Source organism: Chelonia mydas, chromosome 26 (genome assembly GCF_015237465.2).
Source record: "Chelonia mydas isolate rCheMyd1 chromosome 26, rCheMyd1.pri.v2, whole genome shotgun sequence".
Classification (NCBI taxonomy): domain Eukaryota; kingdom Metazoa; phylum Chordata; order Testudines; family Cheloniidae; genus Chelonia; species Chelonia mydas.
This window is the reverse complement of record NC_057859.1, coordinates 4,074,506-4,090,790: the sequence shown is the minus strand read 5'-3', so window position 1 is coordinate 4,090,790 and position 16,285 is coordinate 4,074,506. Positions and strand designations below refer to the sequence as shown.

Here is a 16,285-nt window from a genome sequence, read left to right as displayed (position 1 = left end):
CACGAAAAATTCTCTGATATTCATTCTAAATCTTCCTTAGCTCAGTTACCCTCCTATCATGCCATCCCCCCTCCCACCCTCAGAGTTCCTTATCTCATGTTACCACATCAAAGTCACAGCTTTATTTCATGGTGAAATATTGTGAAGCAGCTTTATGATAAACATTGGCCAAGCCAAGCTTCTAACTGGCAAACTGGAACACATCCAGTCCCAGGCTGCTGGTGTGTTGAGCCACTGTCTATGACATTGACCTATGTTATCTCATTGTTTCCTTGCGCTCCCCTGTCTGTCTCCAGCTGTCGTCTCTTGTTTTATATTTAGACTGTAAATTCTTTGGGGCAGGGACCATCTTTTTGCCCTGTGTTTGTACAGTGCTTAAAGAGTTTGTACAGGTTCAAAGAGATGCTTCAAAGCTTGCAGGCCCTATAGCTCACAATTCATGGTTGGCTAATTCACACTTTCCTTATTGCAATAGCTCACTGTAGTGGGTGTATAAACCTCACACTGGTTAACGGTGGGTTATCCAGCAGCCTGAGCCTAATTTAGGTCACTGGGTAGCACCTGGAGAAATATTAGGCCTAATTGGTGATCAAACACAGCTGGGTGCAAGCTGTGTTCTCAGAAAGGAAAGTGCAGAGGGTAGTAGGAAAAAAAGCCAGGGAGAAGACCTAGCTGACAGGTAGATGGGAGTTTCTTCTGTTGGACTGATATGTGAGAGAAACCTGAGCTAAGAGGATACTTAGTCTGTACTGTGAAATAAGAGCAAGAAAGAACTTCACAGGCATGAGGCTGATCCCTGGCAAGAAGCCTTGAGGAAGGAGGGCATGAGACCTAATTAGGGAACTTAGGAAGCTGAGGGTGTCAGGGAAGGTTCCTAGAGGCAGGGAAAACCCTGGGTACAGAAAGTGAAAGGGTGAGGGCTACAGGAAATTGTGATTCTCACTGCAGTGGAACTGAAAGGGGTTCAATCTGCAGCAGAGATGGGGAGGAAACAAGGGGTTCTCACCAGGGTGAGCCTGAGACAGGATTGGTGAAGTACTAGGAGTTGAGGAAGGATTTCTTTGAACGGTCTATACTGAAGGGTGATGACTGCTGGCCTTAACTCTCAGGAGGAGGGGCTGAATAGGCTGGAGCTTTAGGTCTTGTTTTATGTCGCACTGAGACTGGAGTACCCTGAATGGGGTGTGGAATTAAATCATGATCTGGCCAAGTTGTAAGAAGACCTAGGCCATCCGAGGGCTGGAGTGACACTCAGCAGGAGGTGCTACAGAAAGAGAGCTGCTACACCTTGCCGTGAGGGGGACGTGCCTGAGGTGAGTCTACTGTTTCTACACTCACATTCTCTCCTGACTTAGCACCTGTGAATGAAGCAGTCAGTAGGGTTCTATAGGCTATGCAAGTAAGTCAAGGACAAACTTATCTCTAAGGCCTGTGCTCTCAAAAGCCTCTGCTAATTTTGGTTGCCTCCATCGCTGGATGTCCAGCTTGACCTGTGTATCTACCCTGGTCAAATGCAACACAATGCCTGTAGCTGTAACATCTGGTGGCCTCATCTTCCCCTGCGTTTATGCCCTTAAAAACTTCTTCATTCTACTCTGATTTTTCTTTAAAGCTTCAAGCTGTTTGATCTCTCATTGGGAGTAGTGTGCTTGGTGATTAGTGTAGCAGGGTGCTCTGGACTTTTTAATAGCCAGGGAGCAACCTGATCCTGTTCTGGGGGGAAGCCCAGCAGGTGCTGGGAATCAGCTGTGCCAGCTAAACAGCAACTATTGATAGGGTCTGATTCTCTGCTGGTGGATGTAGAAGGAGGGTCCTACCTGGTGGTGGGGAAAGCAGGTGAGAAGTGAAAGCAGTTCTCCTGTGGCTGCACAGGTCTGTAGCCCAAAGGGCCCCACAATCTCAGTGAAGAACAGGGCACTTGCAATTTATTCTACGTTTCCTTTTGGCTTCTGTTTTGAGAATAGAGCCCTGAAGAAAGAAACTATAAATGGAATGCGGCTTGGCTCACTGCTTGTTTCAGGCTGGTGGTCAAATCCACTAGCCTACAATTACCTTGCAAGGTATACTGTTTGATTTATTATGTCTCCTGGGTCATGATAGTCTTATGATGCAATATGTCTCTCAAGATTTCATTCTGAATACAAGGGAGCAGAAAGTCTCTTGAGGAGGAAAAAAGTTGGGGCAAATCATCCCTGAATTTCTTGTGCGATGCTTTAACAATATCCCCAAACTCCTGTTTGCCAGCCATGTGACAAAATCAGGCTTGCATGCACGTCTGCCCTGTACTGTTTCTCCTGGGGTAATTCACCATTTTCCCACTAGCCCATTGAAATGGGCAGACCCATCGCTGGTCCGTTGCTGGCCCAAGTCTCTATTAAGGAGCAGGGGGTCAACTTTATAATATTGCCATGGAATTACCATGTAATTATGTTGTGGTTTTGCTTTTCAAAAGGTAATTATTACCACCCATTCATATAATTGGAACCTTGTGTATGTGGTGTATTTTGAAACTAGCTGAAAGTGTGAGGGATTTCCTGGCCCTGCTTGTAAGCTAGGGGGCTCTGAAGGAAGCCCTGTGACCTAGGTCATCTACACTGTTTTAAAACCTGCAGTAGTGCATCTTAGAGCCTAAGTCTACACCCATGGGCTTGCTCTATGGTACTAAACAGACGTGTGAACCCTCAGGCTTGGGCTCTGGAGCTTGGCGAGGGGGCTGGGTTTCAAAGCTGAAGCTCTGGTCTGAGCCCAAACATCTATACAGCTGTTCTCAGTGTCCTAGAGTGAGCCTGACTCTGGAGAGCTGTGATCTGAGACTTGCTGCTGTGGGGTTTAAAACACCCTGTAGACCTACACTGAGTCAGCAGATAGCCAGTCTGGAAAGAGCCAGCTTCAAGCAAGGTGGAGTGAGTTCTGCCTTAGGGAGAAGCCAGGTTTTTCAGTCTGGGGATTATCTTTCTGAATTCTAAGAAATAAACTAGTGTTATACTGTGACTTTCCAGCAAGAGTATTCATGGTTTTATCTAATGTCTGTGTGTATTCTGTGAACCTAACAAAGTAATGAGTAATTTACTGATTACCCCTTTGGTGTTTGTAATTCACTGCTGGAATCCAAGTATAGTAACAACTTTGTATTGGACTAATAATGATATAGTGAACTTTCTGCTTATGATTATTAAAAAAGGTATTAAAGCATGACTGCAGTTACAATTGCATTGTAACTTCAATGTAATCACAGTATCCTTGTTAAAGAAGGTCCAATTAATCCTTGGAATAACTCCTTTCTTAAATGGTGGTGTGCCATAGATATCTGGCCTTGGGTGGTTCTTCTACAATGATTGTTAGCTCTGGAGATTCCTGGGTGTTGAGGGATGCTCTGCTCTCTGCCCTCTGAGGCATGCTGCCAGTACGTTTTGTTTTTGTTTGTTTTTCTGGTGATGCTTTAGGTCGCAGCTGGTTTGTCCTCACCTTGCTTATATGGTCTGTGCATGTCAGCTGGCTCCTGCCTGCTGTTCGTCTCTGCAGTAATCAGCAGAGTGCCTGCATTCACTGACAACACGCAAGCGAGCCTCTCTTGTGCTGCTTCATCTACTGTTTCTAGGAACAATTCCTTGCAGCACTGAGGGTGGGGATTTATCTTCCTCTCTCTTTCCATTTCTGGTATAATGCATGGATCTTTCCATTGTGTTTTTATAGCTGCAGATCCATATCAATAGGAGGATGGGGGCGAGAACATGCAGAAAAGTGACTTGAACAGATTAAAAACCACAGGGCTCCTAATGTGTTACACCAATTCGAGTTATGCTGACTTTGTTCTTATGCCCCCAAGTTAACAGCCTCATTGTTACCTGAAACAAGATTTCAATGGCTAATCAATAGTCCCAGGGGGCAGCAGCAACAGTTACAGCTTTACCAGGGTGGGAAATAGAGCTAGATTCTCTGCTCCTGTACATCAGTTTAGCTTCATTGAAGCCAGTAGAACTACTCTGACTTATATCCACTGTGGATCTGGTTCCTAGTATATAGATAGATACATTAGAGTCATTTGAGTGCAAGAGGGAAAACAGCATCAACTGAGTGAGTCTGGGAGGGCGTGAGTAAATCCAGTAAAGCTGGCCAATCGGTTTCTATTGGCATAAATTGTAAAGAACAACCGCCGTAATAACTCTCCACTATAAATCTGCTCCTTATTGCTTACAGCTTTAGGCTGACTTAAAATCAACTTTTATTAGCTCCATATTAGGGGATTGTTTCCTTTATAATTTGATTATTAGAATGGATCTGTTTTGGAATCTGCATTTCCATATAGATGGAACTGCTTGTTATAACCCTGCTGCATTCCTAAAGAGGCAAAAGAATTTGCAGGGGCTGATTGCTTCTGAAGGGGGACTGGCAGCAGCAGGAGATGGGTTGGAGGTAGAAGTGCTTCTACCCCGGTATCAGGGCTACACAACAGACTGCATAATAAAATCATGGTAGACTTCACAAGGACATCATTCATTCAGTTTTACTAAGATTTGCATTTCACTTTGGGCACCTAGACACTAGTGTAATCAGCCCCCTTGTGCTAGGTGCTGTATGCACACAGGTTGTAAGCTCTTTGGAGCAGAGACTTCCTAACAGACAAATCAGAGACAGGATGAGAGAAAGGAAGTGGTGTCACCCCCCCAACAGAGAGACACAGATGAAGTGGTTTGCCCCAGCTCATAATGGAATCTAGCATTCTTAGTTCAGTGCTTTAAGTATAAGATCAACCTTTCTTTTGAATGTGCTGCTGATGTTAATTAAAAACAATTGTGGTGCAGTGTTTTGCGATGTAGGCACCTTACTGTGTGGGACCTGGAAAAGGACCATCCACTCGTTCTGAGCATAGAATAGCCATAAAACTAACAAGTTCTAGTCACTGCCGAGCTGAGCAGGCTCAAACCAATGCCCTGGTGGGAAAACGTTCCATGGCCCTGAGAGTGCTACACAACGGCACAGATTAAAGGATTCGTGGTTCTGAAACACAGGCATGTTAGGATTTCGCATGACCAGGGAAGTTGAAAGGCTCTCTGTGCTGGGCAAGTGACAATTAACACTTGGTATTGAACATCTGTGCTGGACACTGGGGCTTCACTTGGTCAATGGGAACCTCAAGTTCGATCAATCTGTGTTGAGCTTCTTGGGATGAAAGCTCCTCTATGGGAGGTCTGTGGCTATAGGGTAAGCAGAATGTCAGTGTCAAGAAATGCCTTGTGAATTCAAAAGGGTAGAATCTTTCTTTTAATTTGCACCAGTCTGGAAATCCAGTGACCTGTCTGTGAAAATGTGATGTGACTTATGAGACGTGGATTCTATTCCTAGCTCTGCCACAGGCCTGCGGGGTGACCTTGCCTCCATTTCTTTATCTGTACAATGGTGGTGATGATACTAACCCCCTATTGTAAAATGCTGTGAGACGTGCTGCTGAAAAGCACCGTGTAAGAGCTTGGCATTGTGTCCTGGCTTTGGGGAAGACCACTTTCTTCCTGTGGAGTCATGGTTACAACCATCTACCTTGAGATCTTCAGAGTGACCAGTGAGAAATTGCTCCATTAGCAGAACAAGGGAAACTAATTCCTTCCAGCACTGATATTTTTTCAAATTATTTTTATGGCCATGAAAACTTTGAATTGAATATGCAATAACAAGTAGAAAAAATTGAGTAAATTATAATCATAAGAGCAGAATTACTCCAAATTGATTTCTCCCCCACATGCACCCTTCTTGCACTAATTTTGTATCTATTTGATGTTAGTGAATGGGCTTCAGGACAGAAGTTAATCCCAGGAAAATACATGTGCACACACAGTCAAAAATTGAAATTCAGCTGAAAAAGGGAGTACATAGATGCAGGGCCTCAACTCCTGTTCTATAAAACTTACCCCCTCTGCAAAGTGTCTAGGCAATGCTAACGCTCCTCATAAGTCTCACTGAAGCCTTCAAAACATTTTGGGGTGGAGGGAGGGGTGCTTAAGACTTTAGGACATCTGTCCAGGGGTGAATTTCACCTGGTGAATATTTATTGTACTGGGCACACATCTGCCTACTGTGTATGTTGGCGGTAGTGTAGACACCCAAAGAGGGCAGGCCCTGCTCTGGAAAGTGCACAATATACAGGTCATGCAGATAGATGAACTGCTGTACTTGGTGCTGGTTAGGCCTTAGCTGGAGTATTTTGTCCAATTTAGGTCACCACTATATAGAAAGGAGGTAGACAAACTGGAAAGGATCCAGAGGTGAGCGACAAAAAGATGATCAAAGGGCTGGCATGCAAGTCATAGGAGCGAAGGCTGAAGGACCTGGGTTTGTTGAATTTGGAAAAAAGGAGATTAAGAGGGGACATGATAGTGGTCTTCAAATACTTGAAAGGCTGCCATAATAAAGGTGGGGAAAAGGTGTCCCCTCTGCCAACAGAGGGCAGGACAAGGGGCAATGGGATCTAACTACAGCACAGCAGATTTAGATTAAATCTCAGAAAAAACATCCCAACAGTAGGCCAATGGGACAGATGCCTAGGGAGGTTGTAGACGCTTCTTCACTGGAGGCTTTCCAAAGGAGGCTGGATAGCCTTTGCAATCTCTTCTAACCCTATGAGTCTATGAAACAGACTCAAAGATATGAGGTAGCAAAGAGAGCAGGAGAAGCCGTGGCATAGGAGTGCGGTGGAAGCTGGATCACTATGATACCTGTGGTATCACTATGATAGCATGCATTTGTCACACTGTCACTGATACACACTAATTACATACATGTCCCACCCTGGCACACGAGGAAGCCAGGCTGTTGTGTATGTTGCAGACTCACAGGTATTCATGGCTGTTGTTTATACAAATCTAATTTGAGACCTTAGGCTCCAAGAGGTAAACACAAGATGATGGGCTGCCCTAACAGCACAGGGAAACTGTCATAAATATAAAGGGAAGGGTAAACCCCTTTAAAATCCCTCTAGTTACTTTTAGGTTAAAAAAACAAAACAAAAAAACACTTCAGGTCTGTGAAGACTTGTGAATTTCCCTGCAGGAGGTTAACTACTCTGCCTTTAGGTAGAGAAAACTGCAATTCACAAAAGATAATTCCCTTTTGTCTCTGCTCTGGCCCCAAAGCAAAAATAAAAAAAAAAAAAAAACTTCCAACGATTTCCAGTTGGAGACCTGCTTTCTAGCAGCCCAAAGGATTTTAAAAATTTCCTTTTAAAATCTGTTTTTTCTCGTTCAAAAAAATCTCAAATTGATCTCAAAATGATTTCAAGTTAATCCCACCGCTCTGCCACCATGTCAAGGTTCCTTCCCCACTCTGAACTCTAGGGTACAGATGTGGGGACCTGCATGAAAACCTCCTAAGCTTACTTATACCAGCTTAGGTTAAAACTTCCTCAAGGTACAAACTATTTTACCCTTTGCCCTTCCACTGCCACCACCAAATGTTTATCTGGGTTTATTTATTAGGAAAGCGTTGTTTGGAAACGTCTTTCCCCCCAAAAAATCCTCCCAACCCTTGCACCCCACTTCCTGGGGAAGGTTTGGTTAAAAATCCTCACCAATTTGCATAGGTGACCACAGACCCAAACCCTTGGATCTTAAGAACAATGAAAAAGCATTCAGTTTCTGAAAAGAGGGATTTTAAACCCTTCCCTTTATATTTATGACAGACACCAAGGCTGCATTCCTGGCTTTGCTGGGTCAGATGGGGCTGGGAGTGCTACAGAATCACAGGCTTGACTCTAGAAGGTTTCAGCACATGCTTACAGCTCATTTTCCACCGCACCCCCAACACACACTAAATTGTGGATGTCTGGCAAAATACCTTGCATTGTGTACTCCCAGTAGAGTACTTGTAGCTGAAACATGCCTCACGCTGACTTTTCATGTGCGATGGGAGCCTTGTGGTGCTGACACTTCGCTGCATTGTAGCATCTAATATTCATTCCAGGTCTGCATTTTGATCAAGATAGCGTGATTCAACAAGACGTTATGTTGCTGTAAGCCGTTGCAACCACAGGGCCATCTGAGAGGAGACCACAGCTAAATGGAACACTCTGCTCAGAAGAAACTGTTTGCAGGCTAGGCTGGAATAAATGGAGGTGTTGGAATAGACCAAGAGGGAACCAATTCGTGTGAAAAACATGGCATTTGGCTCAGATGTAAAAATCTCTGCACCCTAATGTGTAAGAAAAGACAACTGAATCTGCACTACAGCAGACTGCATAATAAACAGACCTATAACCCATATGCAACCTGGTGGCTGCATAGCAGACTACATGATAAAATGGTATAGGTATATTATCCTGGATTATTGCATGTCTAACAGACTGTAATGTACAAGTAGATTTACTACATTCACCCATTGCTTGGTCCTGGTAGTTTGGTCTCATAGTGGGCTACTGTGAAATGGATTGGATTTGATGCTTTCCTCTAATACTCGGCAGTGAGAGAATATTCAACTTCATGCCATCCCCAGCAGAAAGCTCTTAGCTCATCGAAGGGTCTGTTTCTAGCAAAGGCGCTTTTTCTATTCAAAGCATCCCCATTGCCCTATCTTTGTGGCAAACAGCCAAGTTTTATGTAGTTGCCTTCTGTGTGTTTAAGGGAATATTTCCCTCCAGGTCAAATGTCTGGGGGGGGGGGGGGGGAAGGAGTAACTTTTTTTTTTTAAAGCACCAAATGAATATGATGCATTGTGTGGTTGCAGACCCCTGACCATGCACAATGAGAAGCAGAGAAACATTAATAACCAGTGATGGAAGATGAAGTGAGCTGTAGCTCAAATAAATTGGTTAGTCTCTAAGGTGCCACAAGTCCTCCTTTTCTTTTTGCAAATACAGACTAACACGGCTGTTACTCTGAAACCTGATGGAAGATACTGTCCTATAAAAGGAAACTGTAGGCAAGCGGATGTGCTCTAATAGATGTCAGAGCAGGAAACTGGGAGTCAGACCTCCTGGGTTCTATTCCCAGCTTTGGAAGGCCAGTGGTTAGACCAGGGGACTCAGTCAGACTTCTGGGTTATAGTCCTGGCTCTGGGAGTGAATATTACGGAGTTTTAAATGGGGGATTGAGAGTGAGGGCTCCTGTTCTTGTATTCCTGGTTCTGGGAGTGAGTAAGGTTGCCAGCCCTCCAGGATGGTCCTAGAGCCTCCAGGAATTAAAGATTGTCATGTGATGAAATCTCCATGAATTTGTCCAACCAAAGCTGGCAACCCTAGGAGTGAGTGAAGTACAGTGCTTTATAGCAGCAGGTCTCAGGACTGAGCAGCCAGGATTCTAAATTCGATACTGAATCTGCACTTTATCACAGATTTGCTCTGTGACCAAGTCACTTTATCTCTGTGTGCCTCGTTTTCTCCATTTGTGAAATGGGTCTGATAATACTCCTCCCCTTCCTTAGCATGCTATGAGACTTGTTCATTAATGACTGTAAAGCTACAGAAGTTCAGTCTCCTTTTCAGAGGTGCTGAGCAACCCCCAGTGAAATCAGGGGGAGCTGCAGGTATTAATCCCCTTCAAAAATCAGGCCAGCAGTGTATTATTATGGTTGCAGCCTACCGTATAGGGCATGCCTATAGCAATGATGGTGAATAAGCGTCCAATCCTACCCTGCTGATGTCAATGGGAAGCAGGGTTGAGCCTTGACAGGCTGTGGTGGCCCAATTTGAGCAGGGCTGACTGAGAATAGAGAGGAAACTAGCCTTTATCTCCTTCTTTGCTTAAGAAGGGAGGCCTAATGAGGCAATGAAATAGCTTAGCCTGTAACCCTAAACACCTAGGTTCAATTCCTAGTTTGGACCTTTGTTTCAGATCCTAAATACTGCATCGATCTATTCTTGTTTATATACACAATAGGTTTCTCTGGCTTGGAGCTACACTGAAGCAAGAAAAATATTCTTTCAGATATTCAGTTGGTAACAATCCCTTGCAGAAACTGGATTTCTGCTTGTGCTAGATCCAAAGTATTTTCGATCAGGAGATCACAGGAGAAAACAGAACAGCAATGACAGGGATAAGCCACAGCCCTTTTGTTCATTTGCAGCAAGATTAGTGGCCCTAGGATGCACATTACACAAAGACAACAGCAAGTGTTCTAGTCTCCTGTGTATTCCTGACAGGTTTGGCTAAACATGAAGGGGGAACTATCCAAACAAATAGTAAAGCAGAGGAGCTCAAAGAGAATGGGGCCCATTTCTGTTCTCACGTTCCTTTTTTCTCCCCTCTTTCCCCCGGTAAATCAGGACTAGCTCCACTGAATTTAGTGGACTTATACCACTAAGTGGAATGTGTCTGGCTCATGTATTGTAAGTTTGAAGCAGAGTGAGTGTGTGTGTGTATATATATATATGTGTATATATATATATACACACACACACACACACTCATCCCTGTAGCTGTAAGAAGAACGAGGAGTACTTGAGACTAACCAATTTATTTGAGCATAAGCTTTCGTAGGCTAAAACCCACTTCATCAGATGCATGCAGTAGCCATGTAGCTGAAGGTACTGAGGCATAGGGCATAACGAGTTCTGATGTGTTCATACAGCTATTGGTCCTGACTGGCATTCAGTTTAGGCACATGATTTTGGAATCCAGTTGCTGTGCACAATATTTACCTACCAAGCAAAAACAAGGATGGGATCCTGGCTGGAATTCCTAACTTGAAACCAGAGTGAGTCTTAAAATGCAAACACTCAGCCTGAGTGAGATATAAAAGGCTACAATGTTTAAGCTGGAGTCTGTCATTCTCTCCTCCTGCTGCTCCCCCACAAGCCCATCATCTCCATGTGCTGCCTGAATAAAATCTCATGTTCTTTTGGGGCTCTGGCTGCAAAGAAAGCAAAATACTTAAGTGTGATATACTTGGAAACTTAAAATATACACGTACCACTATCAGGCATTTTCAAAGCCCTATAATTCTTATTACAGTGGCAATGGGGATTAGGTGACCTTAGCATTCCTAACAGGAGAACAGTGCTGCTTAGCATTGTTGATAAATTGTATAGGCAACTGCTTGACCACACTTTTTCGTTTCATTATGAAATGTACTCGAGACCAAATAACCACTGTCAGTCATGTTTATTAATATGGTACAGGAGAGAGGTTCTTCATGATACCAGTCTTGAAGAACAGTCCCATGCAGCAATGTTACATTCACCTTTTGAAGATGTGCTCCCCAAATTACACAGTTCAGCTGGTATTTATGATTTTACAAGTTACACATTTATTTACATGCCATTAACAATCCAACCTATCAGTTTGTTCAAGTTCTGTAACTTGTTCTGTTCCTTATCTTGGTTTTGGATGCTAGCATTCCAGGTACGAATCCATTAAGGTACTTCCTGGGATTGTACTAAGACATAGAATGAATCTTGGTTTTTTGACAAGTTTCCTATCTGCTTGTGCCAAATGATTACTTCAGCAAATGCAATGACACGTGATACTTAGCATAAGCGAACAAGGTTGTGGTATAGGCCAGTTTAGACACTATCACTCTTACAACACTTGTTCTTAATGCACACTAACAACATTAAGCACCAATATGTATATGGTGCAGATATATAATGTGATATATTTATATGCTAGCCAGCATATATTAGTCAACAGCGGAATCATTGAGCCAGGGACAGACTACCTTTTTCACTTAATCTTTACCAGTATCAAAACCTTCTGGTCTGCCCACCTGTCAGTGGGAAAGGCAAATGGCTTAGATCACCTGGAATAGGGAGCAAGGCTCCTGTTGCTTGGAGGATTTGACTAGTAGTCCAATACCGTGTGTATGTGTGTGGTGTTGTTTTGTTTTTAAAACAATTAAATGCTTAATTTCCCAAGGGGCTTTTTCTGCGGGAAGGGATTTGGGCAAGAACAGAGGGTGAGACGTTGCACTCATGTCTGCTGGTATTTAATGATTATGACTTACACTTCTCCTTGAAGGGATTCCAGAGTGAGAGAAGTGGTATCGGCTGTAACATTGCTGACACTTTCTTCTAAATCACTATCAACCCAGCTTCCTAGCGTGGTCTTACACTGTGCTACAACAGGAGCCAGTTGCTGGGTAGAATATAAAGCCATGGGCCAGAGCACTTCTGCATGATGTATCTGATTCCCTGTTCATTATAATCTGGATCTCGGTGACTTAGTTATTTAGAATCGAGGTTTTCAAACTGCAGCTTGCAGAGCACTGGCTGGTGGTGTGCAGAGCGGGCTGATAACATAGTGCTGACTCCTCTCCCCATCCTGGCTGCTAAATAACAGAAGAAGCTAAAGTACATTTTCAATACTTCCCTCTATTACTCTTCCATGTAAGCAATTAGTAGAGCTGTTTCCCAGTGGAGGATGGGAGGAGCGTGGCCCACATGATAGAGAATGGGAGGTCAGATAATGGTGAATGGGAGAAGAGGTGTTCATGTGACATTCTCAGTATTAAGATGTACTCTCCTTTAATTTAAAAAAAAAAAATCCTAAATCAAGTGTCCTATCTTCATAATGTCCCTGTGCTGGCAGACCAGGTGCCAGCTTATGCCAAGGTCCAAAGGCCTCACTGAACACTGACAAATGCATAGCTGGAAACCAGTCTGACTTACCTGTGTTAGTATTGGTAAAGTAGTTTATAAGAATGTTTTAGTATTTAGACTTGTAGGATGCTGCATGTATTAATTTTATAAGTATCGGTATCCCATGTTATAAGGAAATATTTGTGTGTTCTGTAAATATGTATGTATGTTAGGGTTTTACACTTTTAGCAGAGAAGCATTACCAAGTGTGAAATGCTAGTTTACCACAAGAGGTGTCCTCTTCACCACCACAAAAGAAGGCCTACAGACACCAGACAAGCCATTGTGGAACATCAGTGGACAAAAGACTGGTTTTCCCCACACCCAAGACGAGGGTACATGCACAAGCCCTCATCTCATCACAGTTTGAAATCTGAGGGAAGGGGGAAAAATGCCTCCACAGAAGAAAATTATCACTGTCCTGCTTGGAATTCAGAGGGCAGAACTTTTAAGCATAGGCAAAGGATCCTGAAGATGTTTGGCTGGGGTTAGCCCTAAAAGAGACACCGCTTGCATATTAGAGCAGCTACTATATCTTTTGGAACCTAAGACTCTCTCATTTATGTGTCTACCTGCATTAATCTTAAAATAACTCATTTCTTTTCTTAGGTAATGTCTACACTATCACTTATGTCGGCAAAACTTATGTCGCTCAGGGTTGTGGGGGGGGAAAAAAGCACCACCCTGAGCAATATAAGTTTTGCCACCATAAGTGGTAGCATGCACAGTGCTAAGGCAGCAGGAGCGAGACATATGTCAACGGAAGAGCTCTCTCCTATCAGCATAGAGCGGCTCCGTGAGTGATCTTACAGCCGTGAAGCCACATCGGTATAGCTGGGCCTCTGTAATCTCACTAGTGTAGGCATGGCCTTAGTTAATCTTTGGTTACAAGCATTCTTTGAAAGAGCTAGGGTGCAGTTGACCGGGGGTAAGTGCCTGACTGGTCTTTTGGGACTGGAGTAACCTGAATATTATTGTGGGGGGGGTGGGGTTGGCATAAGGGACCATCTATCAAAAAAGGCAAGCTTGCCTGGGTGGCAAGATAAACTGCTGTGCCCCTGGGGACTGTCTGTATGCATGTTAAGGTTGTTACAGTGCTTGAGGAGTTCATATTTGGTTGGTGAAATGTAAGTATAGAACAGCCAATCAGTTTGGGGTTTGTGCCCTGTTTCCTGATAGTGTGCACTGAGGATGGCACTCAGTTGTGTTGCGAGCAGCTCCAGACAGCTTGACAGTCTCATTTAGTCTGTTGGCTGGGTTTAAATAACTCCCATTCAAGAGTGGGTTGGCTAGTTCTTGTTCCAGCCCAGGTCAGCATAGGCTTGGAGCTGTTTCCTTCTGACAGCTGTTTGATGGCCAGTGTGAACTCAGCTTGTCAGGTCTGCGTACTTCCGATGGGATGGGTGGTGCCAAAACCACCACTCCCGCTGGCGCTAACCCTCATCAGCCACTCCAGCAGAGAAGTTGAGTGATGCAGTGAGGGTGGATTCTAAACACCCCTCCTAGCTGCAGAGTTGAAACCCCTACATGGCAGGGTTGAGGCAAGCTTGTCTCTGATCCTGGTGCTCTCCTAACTCTGGGAATAAATGAAACTCCAGTCTCAAGGGCTGTCAAGCTGGTGCCTTTCACTAGCACTAAATTCACAGAAGGAGGAAAAAGACAACCACTTAGGATGAATCTGCTTGTCACAAGCTTCTTTCTAATGCAGCATTTTTCTGGAGCAGCTCAGAGACACATCACTCATGCTGAACTCAGTTGACACCTCTTGTATTTACTACAGCGACTGGAGTTCACCCCTTTGTTTTATTGGAGAAACCTCACTAGAACCTAATCAAATAGTTGCTCTAGAGGCAAAATGGGGAGGGGGAGAGGGAAGAGAAGTCCAGTGATCAGAGTCGCTGTCAAGTGAAATATCCAAGCTGATTCCCTTGATGATTACCTGACTTGTTAGCTCATCTTAAAGTATCAAAATATAAAAAGGCATTTGCCTGACAGTTTTACAGGCCACTTAAACTTGTAAGGACATCCCTGTCAGAATCATGTGTTTGGCCTTTATCACAAGTAATTACTCCAGACAAGTGCGGAATATTTATTAGGGCACCTGCTGAGACTGACTGGGGTGGAATCCTCACACAGGCTGTGAACTTCAACTTTTAGTGCCCTCTGGGAGGGCTGGAGTAGTCACCCCTAGCTATGGAAAGCTTAACCAATGTCCTTACTTGAGGGGAGCAGGAGAAAGCTGCTGTCATCTTACCCCTGGTGGCTTGAGAACAATAGCTGTGGGTCTATGCTGCAATAAAACCCTTGCCGTAGAGTCTCAGAATCTGGGTCAGTTGAGGCAGGCTGCCAGGCTAAAAATAGCAATGTAGATGTGGTCTGGGGCCTGAGCCCTTCCTCCTCACACAGTCTTGGATCCTGGGCTCAAGATTGTGAGCTTGAGTCTGTCAATCTCATGCTGAAAGGCCATCTCCAGTTCACCCAGCTGCAACATAGCTCCATGGAGTTAAGGTAGTCAAAGGTGGTCAGACATCATGTGGTCACATCGCTCCCTTGTGTACCATTGGCTATGACACTGATGTGTCTTAACCATGTCCCCTGCATGGGCCTTTGGTGGGGAGAACTTTGACTCTGACCACAGACTCTCTGGCCTTGGGCAAATTGCTTAAAGACTGCCTCAACTGAGCATAATCCTTCCTTTGTTTTATCTATTTAGAGTGTTAACTGCCCCTAACTACTTGTGTGTACCACACCTGGCACAGGGTGGCCCTGATCTCAGGTGCGGTTTCTACATGCTAATCGAATGCAGCTACTACTAAAATTATTTTTAAAACTGAACTTAGTGCTGGGAGGGATTAGCAGAGCTGGTGACCTGAATCCTCTTTTCTTCCCCATAGAAAAGGTACAACATGGGCAGCGAGATGTTAACTTCCCCTGCATGCTAACTCTGACCTGAAAGGGCGAGAGGTGGAGTTTGGTCTCCATGGCCCACTCAATCCCTGGGTATACTACTGCTGCAGCCAGTGAGAGAGGCTGCTGCTGCCAGTTTTGATTTGGATGACTATCTACGTGAAATAGGATTAAAATCGGTTCGCAGTGGGTTTTGGCTGATGCTGAGAGTTCACCAATCTGTTTTGCAATGGATACCAGATCTGGACCAGTAGCAAGGAGGTGAAAGTGTGTCCAGTTTTGGGCCCCACGCTACAAGAAGGATGTGGAAAAATTGGAAAGAGTCCAGCAGAGGGCAAAAAAAGGGTTAGGGGACTGGAACACATGAGTTATAAGGAGAGGCTGAGGGAACTGGGGATGTTTAGTCTACAGAAGAGAAGAATGAGGGGGGATTTGATAGCTGCTTTCAACTACCTGAAAGGGGGTTCCAAAGAGGATGGCTCTAGACTGTTCTCAGTGGTAGCAGACGACAGAACAAGGAGTAATGGTCTCCAGTTGCAGTGGGGGAGGTTTAGGTTGGATATTAGGAAAAACTATTTCACTAGGAGGGTGGTGAAACACTGGAATGCGTTACCTAGGGAGGTGGTGGAATCTCCTTCCTTAGAAGTTTTTAAGGTCAGGCTTGACAGAGCCCTGGCTGGGATGATTTAATTGGGGATTCGTCCTGTTTTGAGCAGGGGGTTGGACTAGATGACTTCCTGAGGTCCTTTCCAACTCTGATATTCTATGATTCTATAAAGTCTCTCCATAACATTCCCTGAGACCAGTGGTCACCCCAGC

At 44.3% G+C, this 16,285-nt stretch overlaps 1 long non-coding RNA gene across 1 annotated transcript; it reads left to right on the top strand.

Moving 5' to 3' along the window:
• The first annotated feature begins 631 nt into the window (after window positions 1-631).
• On the top strand, window positions 632-15,365 carry LOC122463890. Its single transcript, XR_006287613.1, has 4 exons — window positions 632-1,317; window positions 8,068-8,072; window positions 14,837-14,842; window positions 15,273-15,365. It is a non-coding gene; the product is annotated as an uncharacterized LOC122463890 (long non-coding RNA).
• Window positions 15,366-16,285: the final 920 nt, after the last annotated feature.